Here is an 18129-nt window from a genome sequence, read left to right on the forward strand (position 1 = left end):
TCAAATCTTTAGAAATCTCAGACGATACGAAAGAGAGGTTGAACAGACTAGCATTAGGGGTTGCAACAATGGCGGCGGATAATTTTAGGAAGAGAGGGTCCAGATTGTCTAGCCCAGCTGATTTGTAGGGATCCAGATTTTGCAGCTCTTTCAGGACATCAGCTATCTGGATTTGGGTGAAGGAGAAGCTGGGGGGGGGCTTGGGCCAGTTGCTGTGGGGGGTGCAGAGCTGTTGGCCGGGGTTGGGGTAGCCAGGTGGAAAGCATGGCCAGCCATAGAGAAATGCTTATTGAAATCTCAATTATCGTGGATTCATCAGTGGTGACAGTGTTTCCTAGTCTCAGTGCAGTGGGCAGCTGGGAGGAGGTACTCTTATTCTCCATGGACTGCACGGTGTCCTAAAATGTTTGGAATTAGTGCTGCAGGATGCAAATTTCTGTTTGAAAAAGCTAGCCTTTGCTTGCCTAACTGACTGTGTGTATTAGTTCCCTGGAAAGTTGCATATCGAGGGGACTATTCGAAGCTAGTACAGTATGCCACAGGGCGTTTTTGTGCAGGTCAGGGGCAGTCAAGTCTGGAGTGAACCAAGGGCTATATCTGTTCTTAGTTCTAAATTTTTTGAATGGGCCATGCTTATTTAAGATGGTGAGGAAAGCACTTGTAAAGAACAACCAGGCATCCTCTACTGATGGGATGAGGTCAATATCCTTCCAGGATACCCGGGCCATGTCGATTTGAACGGCCTGCTCGCAGACGTTTTTTAGGGAGTGTTTGACAGTGATGAGGGCTGGTCGTTTGACCACAGACCCATAATGATGCAGTGATCACTGAGATCCTGGATGAAAACAGCAGAGGTGTATTTAGAGGGCAAGTTGGTCAGGATGATATCTATGAGGGTGCCCATGTTAACGGATTTGGGGTTTTACCTGGTAGGTTCCTTGATAATTTGTGTGAGATTGAGGGCATCTAGGTGAGATTGTAGGACAGCTGGGGTGTTAATCATATCCCAATTTAGGCCACCTAGCAGTACGAGCTCTGACGATAGATGGGGGGAAATCCGTTCACATATGGTGTCCCCAGCTGGGAGCTGAGGGGGGTCGATAACAAGCGGCATCAGTGAGGGACTTATTTCCGGAGAGATGGATCTTTAAAAGTAGAAGCTCGAACTGTTTGGGCATAGACCTGGATAGTGTGACAGATCTCTGCAGGCTATCTCTACAGTAGATTTCAATTCCGCCCCCTTAGCAATTCTGTCTTGACGGAAAATGTTGTAATTGGGGATGGAAGTTTCAGAATTTTTGGTGGCCTTCCTAAGCCAGGATTCAGACACGGCTAGGACATCAGGGTTGGCGGAGTGTGCTAAAGCAGTGAATAAAGCAATCTTAGGGAGGAGGCTTCTGATATTAACATGCATGAACCGAAGGCTTTCACGGTTGCAGAAGTCAACAAATGAGAGCACCTGGGGACACACAGGGCCTGGGTTCACCTCTACATCACCAGAGGAACAGAGTAGGATGAGGGTACGGCTAAAGGCTATAAGAACTGGTTGTCTAGTGCTTTGGGAACAGAGAATAAAATGAGCAGATTTCTGGGCGTGGTAGGATAGATTCAGTGCATAGTGTACAGACAAGGGTATGGTAGGGTGCGAGTACAGTGGGGGTAAACCTAGGCATCGTGTGATGATGAGAGAGATTGCATCTCTGGAGGCGCCAGTTAAGCTAGGTGCGGTCTCTGTATGTGTGGGTGGTGGGACAAGGGGGCTATCTGAGGCATGTTGAGCAGGACTAGGGGCTCCACACTAAAATAAAACAATGAGAGCTGTCCTAAACAACAGTATACAAGGCATATTGACATTAGAGAAAAACATAAAGCAATCACGGGTGTTGATTGGAAGCGCAAAGACAACAATGGGTGAGACAACAACGGGCAAACAGCTAGGACAACAACAATGGGTAATTGGCGATGAATGGGCAGAGAGGGTCAGTTAGCTACACACAGGGCCTGCGTTCGAGGCTGGGGCCAACAGCTAAACAAAATGAATAACCATGTTAATGAACAGTCCAGCAGGCATCAGCTGTGTAGCCGAGTGAACTATAGTTTGTTAACAAGAAATGTGTGGAGTGGTTGAAAAACGAGTTTGAATGACACCAACCTAAGTGTATGTAAACTTCTGACTTCAACTGTATGTGTGGTCTCATTGAAATAGAGTAGGCTGACTACATGGGGAGAGCTTCACATGGCAGTTAACTTAAAGATGCACTATGCAGAAATCGCTCTTCCATTTCCTGGTTGCTAAAATTCTAATAGTTTGCCTAATTTCAGTTTATGTGACAAAATAAGCTAGTATAGTGTAGAGAATCATTGCACCATCTCAAGTGCTCTGAAATATATTCTCCATAACCAAAAATATTGTCAAATGAAAAAAGGAAACTTAAGAACAGGAAGCATAGAAATAGGGCACATAGAACAGATCTACCGCTTCTTAGACTTGCTTTCAATGAGAATGACATAGCTATAACTCACACTTCTATGTGAATTTGGTAAGTCCCCAAAAAGTTATATATTGCCACTTTAAATATGATTAGACTGTAGTCTACAACAGTGTCTGTAAATAAATATTGTTAACGGAAAGAAGTGGTGGGCACTCGTGAGTTGAGGTGCAATCCATTTTCTTATCATCATTGAAAAGGAAAAGGCACATCACGCGCATAGGTTAGGCTAATATGGTGAGCGAGCGTTGCACATTTTCTTTTTCATTAAGTATTGATTACCCATTTATTTGTCTCTACCTGTAAACCTTCCTCCTTAAATGTAGTCTATATCCTATAAGAAAAACGCAGCAAGTGTTGCTGTCATCATTCTTGCTGCTTCAAGTTCAGTAGCCATACCTGCAAGATTCAAGGAAATGTACTTCCTAAATATGATTAGGCTATGTTGTTTACTACATTGCCTATAAATAAATATTGATCACCCATATTTCTCTGTCTGAAAATCTTCCCACTCCTATAAGGTAGGAAATAGAAACAGCTCAAGAGAAAAGGGCAAGTCTCTCCAACCCTGCTCTATTGAAACTACATCTACATCTAGCATATTAGCACGTCAAACTACATCTAGCATATTGGCTGATATAGCCCAGTAATATAAACCTAATATAATGGGACAAGTGAGAATCTCTGGTAATTTCAGTGGTGTAAAATGCTTAAGTAAAAATACTTTAAAGTTCTACTTTACCCCACTACATACCTAAAGAAAAGTATGTACTTTTTACTCCATCCATTTTCCCTGACACCTAAAAGCACTCGTTGCATTTTGAATGCTTAGCAGGAGTAAATAAAAAATACATTGTGTGATCTCGTTTGCTTAATATAAGAAATTTGAAATGATTCATACTTTTACTTTTACTTTTGATACTTAAGTATATTTTAGCAATTAAATTTACTTTTGATACTTAAGTATTTAAAACCAAATACTTTTAGACTTTTACTCAAGGAGTATTTTGCTTTTACTCAGTATGACAATGGGGTGCTTTTTCCACCACTGGGTAATTTAACCTATTTGTTAAGTTATTTTTGCTGATTTGATATTGCCTATAGGGCGCAAAATTGCTGGAACCATGGCTGGCAAATGAGCTGTGTCACACATGCCTAAAATAACATTTTGGGGCTGGGGTTGGGTTTGGGATCAATTCTTGCGGGTAGTGAGTGGGAGTCCGACTGAAAGCCAGTGGGTGCGGGCGGGGCGCGGTTTGAAAAGTTGCATGGGATGAAGAAATCAATCCCGCGCAGACCTCTATCGGGAAGCATAGAAGTAGCACACATAGAACAGATATAACGCTTATTAAACTTGCTTTCAATGAGAATGACAGAAAAATAACACATTTTCATGCGAATTTGGTCGGGTCGCCCAAAAAGTTACATATTGCTGCTTTAATCACCATCCCTGTGTAGCCTATGTGGATCCATGATTAGAGTTCAACTGTCTGTTTATGGGAACTCCTTCATATGCGCTGATCAACAAAAAAAACACCTGACGGAAGAAAGAAAGTCCCTGGCTTTCAGCTGTCATGTCTTCTCATCTTGATCCAGATAAAGGAAAGGTGATTAGGAGGAAAATCACTTATTTAGATGTAGCTCATGTCTTCCCTCAGCCTGTATGAGGTATGCTCAACACAGGTTATTGTGAAATAGACACAAATTGCATGAGGCCTGACCAGGTAAGGAAATCTGGATGTTTTATCTGTTCATGTTGTAGTACCAGCTATGTCCTCTGGATGGCGACTTGTTCAAAGGATGGCTGTATCAATGTTTGCTTGGCTGTCTAGTGACATTGTTGGCAGCAGTCAATCAGTATCATTTGGTTCAAAGTGTTTTCTTCAGGTTTGTTTTGGGATCTTAATACGCAAAAAAATAAAATAATAATAATTAAGACAATGCATTATACATGGCTGGGAATTTTTTTATTTTGCAAATGAGAATTAATGCACATGGATGTCTAGACAGTTAAATTGTTTTGGTGACAATGCCATCATGACTACCCCTCACTTGTATAGTGTATATATTTTTTTATGAAATCATTCAAAGAAAAGTGCATATCCACTCTATTTTATAGACTACAAAGACAGGTATGAGAACGCCATATATACAGTACCAGTCAAAAGTTTTAGAACACCTACTCATTCAAGGGTTTTTCTTTATTTTGACTATTTTCTACATTGTAGAATAATAGTGAAGACATCAAAACTATGAAATAACATTACATGGAATCATGTCACCCTTTGCTTTGATGACAGCTTTGGACACTTTTGGCATTCTCTCAACCACCTTCACCTGTAATGCTTTTCCAGCAGTCTTGAAGGCATTCCCACATATGCTGAGAACTTGTTGACTGCTTTTCCTTCACTTTGCGGTCCAACTCATCCCAAACCATCTCAATTGGGTGGAGGTTGGGTAACTGTAGAGGCCAGATCATCTGATGTAGCACTCCATCACTCTCCTTCTTGGTCAAATAGCCCTTACACAGCCTGGAGGTCTGTTGGGTCATTGTCCTGTTGAAAAACAGAGGATAGTCCCACTAAGCACAAACCAGATGGGTTGGCGTATCGCTGCTGAATGCTGTGGTAGCCATGCTGGTTAAGTGTGCCTTGAGTTCTAAATAACTCACTGACAGTGTCACCAGCAAAGCACCCCCACACCATTACATTTTAGTCATTTAGCAGACGCTCTTATCCAAAGCGACTTACAGTAGTGAATGCATACATTTCATTTCATGCATTTTTTTGTTTTGTACTGGCCCCCCGTGGGACTCGAACCCACAACCCTGGCGTTGCACACACCATGCTGGCATTGCAAACACCATGCTCTACCAACTGAGCCACAAGGAAGACAAGCCACCATCACACCTCCTCCTCCATGCTTCACGGTGTGAACCACACATGCAGAGATCATCCGTTTACTTACTCTGCGTCTCACAAAGACACAGCGGTTGGAACCAAAAATGTCAAATTTGGACTCATCAGACCAAAGGACTGATTTCCACCGGTCTAATGTCCATTGCTCGTGTTTCTTGGAAGAGCAAGTCTCTTCTTATTATTAGTGTCCTTTGGTATTGGTTTCTTTGCAGAAATTTGACTATGAAGGCCTGATTCACACAGTCTCCTCTGAACAGTTGATGTTGAGATGTGTCTGTCACTTGAACTCTGTGAAGCATATGTGACCCGTTTCAGGAAACTAGGCATATGGAGAGCCGTTTGAACGTAATTTTATTTTATTTTAATCAAAATGTTTTTTTTGCAGGGCAGAAATGCCTTCTCGAACATGTGAACGTTCATGTCCTTAATAACAAACTTGTAAGCCATCTGTAAATACGAATACAATTGTTAAATTATGAGCCTAGTTGGTTAAGCCACAGAAAAGGAGAGCAACCTTCCTGCTAGCCATGATTGGCTGAGATAATGAGAAGGCTGGACATGCTGAGAGAAGAGTTTGGATTGGTCTGCCACATAGCCCGCTTCTGTCTATTTGAGCTGGTCAGTATGTGTAGGGTAAACCTGTCTAACGCAGCTTTTTTTAAAAACATATCACGTATTAAAACTTAACAAAAGACTCCAGTATGCAAGTATCCATTTCAATAGAGCGTCACTGCAACAACACCAACGCTCTGGATAACATGAAAACAGAATAACCGGCTCTGCTTGGGCTGCAATTTCTGAGGCTTGTAACTCTAATGAACTTATCCTCTGCAGCAAAGGTAACTCTGGGTCTTCCTTTCATGTGGCGGTCCTCATGAGAGCCAGTTTCATCATAGCGCTTAATGGTTTTTGCGAATGCACTTGAAGAAACTTTCAAAGTTCTTGAAATGTTCCGGATTGACTGACCTTCATGTCTTAAAGTAATGATGGACTGTCGTTTTGCTTTGCTAATTTGAGCTTTTCTTGCCATAATATGGAATTGGTCCTATACCAAATAGGGCTATCTTCTGTATACCTTGTCACAATACAACTGATTGGCTCAAACACATTAAGAAGGAAAGAAATTCCACAAATGTACTTTCAACAAGGCACACCTGTTAATTGAAATGCATTCCAGGTGACTACCTCATGAAACCGGTTGAGAGAATGCCAAGAGTGTGCAAAGCTGTCATCAAGGCAAAGGGTGGCTTCTTTGAAGAATCTCAAATATAAAATATACTTTGATTTCTTTAACCCTTTTTGTCTTACTACATGATTCCATATGTGTTATTTCATAGTTATTCTACAATGTAGAAAATAGTAAGAATAAAGAAAAACTCTGGAATGAGTAGGTGTGTCCAAACGTTTTACTGGTACTATACATTACACAAGTTTTTGTGTGTACTGAGCAGCAAGTTGTAACATTGGATCTATCTCACGCTCAGACATGAGCCACAGTTCCCGCTAGTTTATAACTGTGAGACTGATGCAGATGAGAGCTTTATCCTTTAAACACCAACCAGCATCCCTTTATGAAACAGTCCAGTGTCTGTCTATCTAGTACAGCCATAAGCACATAAATGAACGCTTGTGAGGGAAAACAATGGCATTTCATCAGAGCCCATTGTTTTAACCACCGAGCTGGGACGCTATGCATTTATTTCTTAGATTTGGTGATACATTTCTCTCTGTTTGTACCAGTGACTGAGCATAATTCCGTGTTTGTTCTGAGGCCTGTGTGTACAGTGTGCTAGAGCAACAGCTGCGAGAGATGAGTCTGTCTCATTGTGATTGTTAGCCTGCTAGCTGAGCTACTAATGCAAGCTGCCATTTGAAATCTGCTATAAGGAATGGTCCATTGTTACACATAAGTGGTGAGCAGTGAGCAATACTCTAATGTAAACGGTTGCAATCAATAACGGCTTTTATAGCTCTATTTGTCCCACTTAACCTGTCAAGAAAATGTCAGATATGACATAGATGATAACGTTCTTGAAAGCCTTAACTTCATGTTTAGCTGCCTGTCTGTTGAGAGATTCTAATAAATGGTAATAAACTATTTGTTATGTCAGAGTGGGATTATTTTACATGACAGTTATCAGCTACTGCCAACTGATTGAGTTAAACCTCTCTAGTCAATCAAATCGGATCTCCGAAGTGATGAGATGACAATCACTTATAACTCAAAGTACATGTTGAAATGTCAGACCCATTTTGAAATTGATTGGTGTTAAATTAAATCAATTCCAGGTTTATGAAGGCAATAGGCCTATTGCTAATTTATAAGGCGTTGTTCACCAGAATAAACATGTTCGCTGCCATTTGTGTTCATGGGAGTCTTGTGTGTTAATCCAAGAGAAAAATCTGTCATCAATTGCCAGTGTGGGCTGTATGAAAAAAAGGAATGGTCAACTGTTAAGAGAAATGGCAAGGTCAAAGTAATTAGTGGAGTCAATGGGAAGCCATCTTGACTCTTAGGCATGTGGAATATGATGAGTTATATGGGGGCAAACTGAGTGAATTTAGGGCTTCTTGGCTAGTGCAACTTCTGACTAGTAGCAGCACAACTGGTTCAGTAATTTATCAATGTATAAAGACCCTTTTTTAAATCATAGGGAATAGGTTAGATTGTCATGTGTCTTAAAGAGTGTATGGATTGATCTGGATCTATCTCTGCATGGCCATGTGAATGACGTGTCATTCATAAATTGTAGATATACTTTTCCCTGGGAGGGTGACAATTTACTACATGGTGGGTTTTAAGAATTGAATGTCAGAAATGGACAGGATTGTACAACCTCCACCGGTCATTCAAAGGAAGCATTTAGTCCTGTTTGTCTTCCTTCCTTTATTTTAATGACATGATTTACTGTCACAAACTCCATGACTACCTTTTAAAAATGACAAACTGTAAATTTGATGAGCGTTTTGCCAAGAGGAGCTACAACTTGACCACGGTTAGGGTGTCGTCAACATCAGTCTCCAACTGTCAAATGGCTTCATCGCTATGGAAATAGACAGCTCCCGTGGACATATTTTGGACAAGAGAGATAATGTGATAATATTTTTTTCTAAAGAATTCTCCCTTTTTTCCAGACTTTAATACCTTTTTGATACTTTTTGCTGCCATCTTAGGGCTGGATTCAATCCGTATCAATGAAGTAGCGCAGAAGATCTGCGTTACAGGGCATTTCCACAGAACACGTTGGGGGTGATGAAACAACGGAGCCCCATTCATTTTCAAAGGAGGGAAGTGAAGTGGGCAGGGACCGTTGGCTGATGCAAGCATGGGTGAGGGATCGTGAACATGGCGGGACCAACGTTGGGGAAAGCGGAACTTCCTGCAAACACTCTGTGACATTGCGGTGCTACTGACCAATCGAAGCTCACTGTAGCTTCCAGACCCTACTGGATTGGCTGTTGATAACGAGCATTACCTAGCCTGCTTGCTAGCACCCACATGAGGGCGAGGCTACTGTGGCTATCGGAATGATCTTGTTATGTGGGAATTGGGCATTACGGTTCGTATTCAAATACTTGCGCAGTGAAACATCGGAAGCAATTCAAATTCATTGGAAGGAAATCAAAGATAAGCAGAGTAGGCTGGGAACCGTTGAGCGAAGTGAGCATGGAAGTGAGCATGTGCGAGGAATCTGAAGAGGGAAGGACTAAAGTTGGGAAATGCTGAACTGTATGCACATCCTATCGCAACGGGAGTGTCCAATCGATGCTCACCATAGCATCCAGCCCTACTAGATTGTCTGACAATGGCTGTTGATACATAGCACTACCTAGCTTGCTTGCTAGCTTTTTAGCACCCACATGAGGGCGAAGCTAGCGTGGCTAGGCGAATGCTGCTTGTGTAGTATAACAGAGCAATTATATCTCAATTGAAATTTAAGGCTATGTTCCCACATTCATGGAGACTGCATTCACGGTAAACGCTGCATGTCATGTCAGCTCAATCGGAAATTCGGATTGAATTCAGCCCTTAATGCTGTGATACACTACAAGCCATGCTAGCTTCTCCCTCATGTTGATGCTAACAAGCTAGCAAGCAAGCTAGGTAATGCTAGGTAGGAACAGCCATTGTCAGCTAATCCAATTGGGGCTGGAAGCTAAGGTGAGCTTCGATTGGTCACCACCATATCGCGGAGATTTGCATAAAGTTCTGTTTTTCTCCAACTTTAGTCCTGCCCCGTTTAGCTCCCTTGCCCATGCTTGCGTTGCTCAACGGTCCTCCCAATAAAAATGAATGGGAAGCTGTTACTTCACCGCGCGATGGCACTGTATATTCATACAAGCTATTAGTCTTTTCAATTTGGTTTATAACTTTACAGACATCTTTTGTGCTTGTTGTCCATTCCGATGCAGTGATATGCAAAAGCAAAGCCTAACTTCTAAAGTGAAAATCACCTTATAACTCCCTCAAGGCCTGATGGGCAGATTTAGTTAAATAACAACAGAGAGGAATTTGAAGAAAAAAACCTTGTAAGAAATACTTGGACATCTTGGCAAGACAATGAGAGAGGAGGTTTTGACAGCTCTACCTTTCAGTGGAATAAGGGGACAGAAACAGAAACCTTGCTTTTTGAAAAGCAGTGAAGCCAGAGGAATCTGCCAGTCATAACTGAAGGTGTGAAGAAGAATGTGTTGTCCCTATAGGTTTAAATGTATCTAGAGGCAGATTTCATGGATAAATTAGATTTTGTGATGTCAATTGGTACAGTGTTGTCCACCAAGGAATGTTTCCTTAGTATTGAGTTGTCTTTGCAAGGAAAACTCAAAAATAAAGGGAAAGAACCTAGGCCTACATTACATCCTTTAAAAAAAGCGGAATGAATCAAGACATTGTTGTCTGATGTTTCTAATATTAATTCATACACTGGCTCATAAGTAAGTAGGCTATACAAATACATAACTGTCTGGCCTGCCGCTTTAAGGTAGCTAAGGTGGGCAAGAAACTGTGTTTTTTATGTTTACACGCCTCACTGTTCTGCAAACGTTTGGCTCCTGAGTCTGTTTCTAAGGCCCTGCAGGCCTGGGACTGGGATGTTTATGTGCCATCAGGCCCCTTCATATCTAATGACGGTAGGCAGGTGAGTCATAGGATGGAGCAGGGAGCACCTGGCGCGCTCCCTGTCAGCCCTTACCTGTGAAAGAGGCAGGCCAGACAGATATGTATTTCAGCCTCGAAATGAGTCAGCCATGAATCAAAGGATTTGGTGGACAGTAGTTGTCATGTTCATTGAGCGTCAAAGGGTGAGGCGAATTCCAAACCTCTAAGGTAGTTGGTTGACTGACTCAGGTCACCCAAGTTTTTGTTCATGAGAACACTGAAAAGGTGCCAGTTAATGATATTGTATGGAAACAGTGGGCTACAAGTCTTTTAATCTACAATAAGATAAAATGAAAACATACTTAATTGTAATTTTAAGATGAATGAGTAACCAATAGCCTTATTCGCGTAAACTGTTTAAGCCAAATGATTGCACATACTCAAAGATTTGTGACATTGCACCAGCAGAACACACTTCCACACAGATAGGTAGCCTACAAACACTCACAATCCATCTCTTTCTTCCCCCCTGTCTGTTTTGATACAATAGCTTGGTAACCATTAGCAGTGCTGGCCAGCATTGTGGACTTCAAGTCATGTTAAATACTAGAAACAGACATCAATATCAAGCACTTAACAATGAGCACAATAACAAATAGCCTATTTTTAATGCACTTCCTAAGGACTTCTCAGTGATTTAATTGAATGCAAGATCTGAATTTTAATATTGTCAAAAACAATTCAATAAAACTGTGAACTTTGTTGAATTTCACCTTTAGTTTATGTGTACTTTTTCCAAGTATAGGACAATTGGTTGGGATATCAACACTACCCAGCGGATTGACTATTATTGATAGATGGGTTGTTCCACCAATTCGGTGCATTTTGAGAAGTGTAAATTGGTCAAATAAACGTTCTGTCATAAAGAGCACATGTTCAACTTCAGAAAAAACAAGTATTCCCATTTTATGAGGTAAAATTCCAAAAATTCTATAGTAAGTGATGATTAAGTGCCAAATAAAGTAACAGGGTTGACCATAAAAGGGTTGACGATTTCTGCCCTGGTCAACTACCGGGCATTCAGAAAGTATTCAGACCCCTTCACTTTTTCCACATTTTCTTACGTTACAGCCTTATTCTAAAATGGATTCAATAGTTTTTTTTTCCCTCATCAAGCTATTTTCAGCTCGCTCCAGAGATGTTCGATCGGGTTCAAGTCGAAGCCACTCCTGCGTTGTCTTGGCTGTGTGCTTAGGGTCGTTGTCCTGTTGGAAGGTGAACCTTCGACCCAGTCTGAGGTCCTGAGCGCTCAGGAGTAGTTTTTCATCAACAATCTCTCTGTACTTTGCTGACTAATCTCCCAGTCCCTGCCACTGAAAAACATATATTTAATACATTTTAGAATAAGGCTGTAACGTGACAAAATGTGGAAAAAGTCAAGGAGTCTGAATACTTTTCCAATGCACTGTATAAGTGCTGTTATTGTGTTGTGGAAATGTGCAGGAGCAACAACGGCTCAGCCGTGAAGTGGTTGGCCACACAAGCTCACAGAATGGGAACGCCAAGTTCTGAAGCGCGTAGCTCGTAAAAATCCTCTGTCCTCGGTTGCAACACTCCCTACCGGGTTCTAAACTGCCTCTGGAAGCAACGTCAGCACAATAACTGTTCGTGGGGAGCTTCATGAAATGGGTTTCCATGGCTGAACAGTTGCACACAAGCCTAAGATCACCATGCGCAATGCCAAGCGTTGGCTGGAGTGGTGTAAAGCTCGCCACCATTGGACTCTGGAGCAGTGGAAACGTGCTGTCTGGAGTAATGAATCTGGGTTTGGAGGATGCCAGGAGAACACTACCTGCTCGAATGCATAGTGCCAACTTTAAAGCATGGTGGAGGAGGAATAATGGTCTAGGCTTCTTACCTCCAATGAAGGGAAATCTTAACGCTACAGCATACAATGACATTCTACATTTTGTGGCAACAGTTTGGGGAAAACCCTTTCCTGTTTCAGCATGACAATGTCCCTGTGCACAAAGCGAGGTCCATACAGAAATGGCTAGTTGACATCATTGTGGAAGAACTTGACTGGCCTGCAAAGAGCCCTGACCTCAACCCCATCAAGCACCTTTGGGATGAATTGGAACGCCAACTGTGAGCAAGGCCAATTCCCCAACATCAGTGCCCGACCTCACTAATGCTCTTGCGGCTGAAAGCAAGTCCTAGCAGTACTGTTCCAACATCTAGTGGAAAGCCTTCCCAGAAGAGTGGAGGCTGTTATAGCAGCAAAGGGGGGACCAACTCTAAATAAATGCCCATGATTTTGGAATGAGATGTTCAGGTGTCCACATATTTTTGGTCATGTAGTGTATCTTATTTCAACATGGAGTTATAAGCCATTAAACACACTGCTCACATGTAATAATCTGCCTATCACAGTATGGGGTTGGTTTTCACAGTGTTTGTAGTTGTTTTTCAGCAACAATTGAACCAATTTACAAAGTTTTTTGAAAAAGTAAAGCCTTTATTTGGAGAGAAAAAAAGGTAAAGCCTTATTTATTGAACAGTATTTATATTTAACATAATAAAAATGAAGTAAAAATTAAAATAAGTTCAACATAGTTGAATATGTGATTTGACATTGTAGTTCTTACTCCACTCAAATCGTCATATCAATGCTTATTAAACAAACAGTAACCATCTGATATTTGGATGAAAATTTAATATTTTAATAAAGTGAAAAAAGTAAAGCTGTAAACATTTGTGTTAACTCCATTTTTGGTTGAAAACAAGGAATGCTTGTTCAAACAGTAACAGGTGTGTGTGTGTGTGTGTGTGTGTGTGTGTGTGTGTGTGTGTGTGTGTGTGTGTGTGTGTGTGTGTGTGTGTGTGTGTGTGTGTGTGTGTGTGTGTGTGTGTGTGTGTGAGAGAGAGAGAGAGAGAGAGAGAGAATGTTGCTGACTTTCAGTCGCATGACTCACAGTTTTGACAAGCAGATCCAGACTGGACCAAATCTGAACCAATCATAGACGTCTAAGTTTGGACAGCACAGAAGTAGAGCACAGTATTTACAGTAAAGTAAGTAAAAGTATAGTATATTCAATAGAGTAGGGTACAGTAAAGTAAAGGAAAGTATAGTTCAGTACAGTAGAGTACAGTATAATGAACTGTGTTGTATGCTACTGTACTCTACTGAATTAAACTCAACTGTACTGTACTCTTCTTTGCTCTACTGAATTCAACTGTACTGTATAGTACTCTAACACACCGTAAAAAAAAAAATACATAAAAAAAAAAATACAAATAAATTCCTCTCACCTCAATGTTTTGTAATCATGCTCTGAATTGACCACATGAATGCCCTCTCCTATAGAGGACACACATTTTTATCTTGAAATTATTACACCGTGACAACCAAACCCGTGAGACAACCAACCCCGGTCTCCCCTACTGCGTGTGGTCAAGTGCAGACTGCTCCTTGAAAGAGAAACTGGTGGTGCACGCTCAGTCAGCTGGCAGTTAGCCTAAAACTACAGAGTTCATGGGATACAAACTGGGTGGGTGGATTCGGCTTCCGTAACTGAAGACAATTTTTTGGGAAGTTTTCTCTTCTGTCTGAATTGACGTTTGCGCCTTGGACATCATGTCGCGCAGGAAGCAAGCTAAGCCTCAACATGTACAGTCGGATCATAATTCGTCTTTATTGGAAAACATCGGTAAGTTTGGGACAAGACTGTAGGTTAAACGTTATTAAGGGAAACGACTGTGCAATTGAAAATGAAATGTATGTAATTTAATAGTTGTGTGCAATTCTGTACTGAGTTCGGGGCAATGTTAGCCAAACATTAGAAGTTTAAATTATAATTGTTTCATTGAGTGATGACTTACAGTAGAGCCTTCACATGCAACTTTTCTTTCATGAGTTTTACCATGCTAAATATGATTGTTAGTCCAATTGTCTGTATATTTCATTGTTGTAGGTCTATTTATTAACGTAGACCTAATGATGCCTAAATAAAGTTTGAACAATGATCACGATTCAGTTTTCATGTCAGACATTGTGTTTATGCCCCTTTTAATTGAACAGAAATAATGTATTCTGAAAAGTCATTAGAGTTAATATTTTGCACCCAGCATTCCCTGGAAAACAGTGACAGTAGTTACTGATTGGACTAAATGATTTGGCTACATGAAATTATATTGAATATATTAACTGAATTTCAAATTGATGAAAAAGGTGGGCAATTAGGCTACATGACCAACACAATTATTCATTTCATCACTGTCCTTGTGATACTCCTAACTGAAATAATATTTATAGAGGAAAACGTGTCATGAGTTGCAGAGGTTTATCATAGAGTGGGGAGGGATCTGAACAAAATATCAGAGCTACTCCTCCATCCCCTTAGACAGGCAATGTCTCTTGTGGCTCAGTACCTGACACCTTTGTGAGTGTCATCTCTCCTAAGCTTGTAATTTTGGAAAAGCCTTGAGCTCTGAGACTAAAGGGTTCCCTTACCTTATTTTATTACTGTTGATCGTAGGCAATTGCTGTATAACATACAGTTTAATAAGTGATTACCCACACGCAATGTCACTACAATGGGTACAAGTGCATAAATGCGCTGCTTTTCTCTTCCTTTCTTTTTCGCTATGGGTCAGTCAATGAGGTGGTGCTCTACAGAATATAGTAAATAAAGTCATAGAGTGGGGTAAGTTAAGCCATTTTTTACATTCAGCATCACTCAGTCAAGGGAAATATAATATTCTTTCTAACAAAGACATTTACATATACAGCATTTCAGGATGTTGTGTATTCATGTAAACATTGTAAACATAGCTTGTCCAAAAATAGTGGTCTCTTGGCACGGGGAAGGGGTGAGTTGAGCTGCGGGACAGGGTAAGTTAAGCCGCCTGCAAATATCTGTACTGAATGAAATATTACCACTACCTTTTTGAAACCATGTCTATCTTTATTTCGCAAACACTATTCAACACAATCACAATTGTTTTTTTGGCCTTTAATAATTTTAATCATCTTTTAACACAAGCGTAAAACCTAACAAACACTTTATACTTATTTTCTTTACACTTGTAACATAGACCAGGCCCTGTTGTTACCTCATATCCCAGCGATAATGCCTTGCATTACACCTGGGAAGAAAACACTTATATTTGATGAACTTACCATTGGCTCAACCATTGGCTCAACTTACCCCTTGGTCATTGGCTCAACTTACCTTAAAAGGCAAACATTTTGACTACATTAGCCCACACAGCTACAAGGATGCACTTTCACGCTAGGTTTAGGACCTCATATTGAAGCTTATAGAGAACAATCTTAAAATACATGTATCTACCTTGGGTTTAGATACAAGCATCATGAAACCTCTAACACAATAAATTAATTTGACTTGTTGAAAATCCATTTTTTGGACTTAACTTGCTTGTCACTTTTTCCATGTGGTTTATTCCTTCACAGACTCTATGAAATTATCATCTCTTCCTAAGTACTTGGTCAAATGATTAATTTGATGTATGGTTTCCTAGAAACAAGGGTGGCTCAACTTACCCCTTTGGCTCAACTTACCCCACTCTCCCCTAATATAAACTCTATATATAGTCATAGCTGCGGGATGTAGGGGTGCTGAGGATTCTGCAGCACCCCTAAAAAATCCCAATAAAAAAACTTTTTTCAGCATCTCTCCTTTGGCAAAAAAAGGTGGTTGTATAATTAAGAACAGTATCTGGCAGGATTCAGTAGTTGGAATTGTAAGAGTTGTTTCCCTGTCCTTTCTCTGTGATTGTCATTCTAATGGAATCCAGAAAGAACAAAACTCTGTCCTCAAACATTTACATGAAAAGATGCAAAGTTATGAGCAAAGACACAAAACCTTTTTTTCTTGATCAAATAACATGGAAAACAACCTATTTTTCTGCTGTATTAATTCACTATCCTTACAGACTACTTAATGCAAATGTACAGTACCAGTCAAGGGTTTTTATTTATTTATTTCTTTACAAAAAATATTTTTGATTTTAGATTCTTCAAAGTAGCCACCCTTTGCCTTGTTGACAGCTTTGCACACTCTTGGCATTATCTCAACCAGCTTCACCTAGAATGCTTTTCCAACAGTCTTGAAGGAGTTCCCACATATGCTGAGCCCTTGTTGGCTGCTTTTCCTTCACTCTGCGGTCCAACTCATCCCAAACCATCTCAATTGGGTTGAGGAGGGGTGATTGTGGAGGCCAGGTCCTCTGATGCAGCACTCCATCACTCTCATGCTTGGTTAAAAAGCCCTTACACATCCTAGAGGTGTCTTGGGTCATTATTCTGTTGAAAAACAAATGATAGTCCCACTAAGCGCAAACCAGACGGGTTGGAGTGTCACTGCAGAATGCTGTGGTAGCCATGCTGGTTAAGTGTGCCTTAAATTGTAAATAAATCCCACACAGTCACCAGCAAAGCACCCCCACACCATAACACCTCCTCCTCCATGCTTTATGGTGGGAAATACACATGTGGAGATCATCCGTTCACCTACTCTACTTGGCCCAAGCAAGTCTCTTCTTCTTATTGGTGTCCTTTAGTAGTGATTTCTTTGCAGCAATTTGACCACGAAGGCCTGATTCACGCAGTCTCCTCTGAACAGTTGATGTTGAGATGTGTCTGTTACTTGAACTCTGTGAAGTCTGTTAACTGCAATCTGAGGTGCAGTTAACTCTAATGAACTTATCCTCTGCAGCAGAGGTAACTCTGGGTCTTTCTTTTCTGTGCGGTCCTCATGAGAGCCAGGTTCATCATAGCGGGTTTTTGCAAATGCACTTGAAGAAACTTTCAAAGTTCTTGAAGTTTTCCAGATTGACTGACCTTCATGTCTTAAAGTAATGATGGACTGTCATTTCTCTTCGCTTATTTGAGCTGCTCTTACGATAATATGGACTTGGTCTTTTACCAAATAGGGCTATCTTCTGTATACCACCCCTACACTGTCACAACACATTAAGAAGGAAATAAATTCTGCAAATTCACTTTAACAAGGCACACCTGTTAATTGAAATGCATTCCAGGTGAGAGAATGACAAGAGTGTACAAAGCTGTCATCAAGGCAAAGGGTGGCTACTTTGAAGAATCTCAAATATAAATATTTTTTGATTCGTTTAACTCTTTTTTTGGTTACTATACGATTCCATATGTGTTATTTCATAGTTTTGGTGTCTTCACTATTATTCTACAATGTAGAAAATAGTAAAAATTAGAAGAACTCTTGAATGAGTAGGCGTGTCCAAACTTTTGTTCTGGTACTGTACATTACTATATTCTACATAGGCTGGTCATCTACGCTTGTACCTGTAGACTTTCCATCACCTTGAAGAAAAACAATGACCAATACAGTACTTGAGTACATTGAGACATCGAGTGGTTTGTGATGATGTGATGATGAGGCTCAGTTGGTAGAGCATGGCACTTGCAATTCTAAATTCTAGAGTTGTGGGTTCATTTCCCACGGGGGACCAGCACAAAAGTGTATGCACTCACTACTGTACGTTGCAATGGATAAAGAATGAAAATACTATTTCAGTTTTCACATAGAAAGGAGTTGCATTTGCAAAATATTTCAAGAAACTG

Source organism: Salmo salar, chromosome 16 (genome assembly GCF_965601325.2).
Source record: "Salmo salar chromosome 16, fSalSal1, whole genome shotgun sequence".
In the NCBI taxonomy this organism is placed as follows: domain Eukaryota; kingdom Metazoa; phylum Chordata; class Actinopteri; order Salmoniformes; family Salmonidae; genus Salmo; species Salmo salar.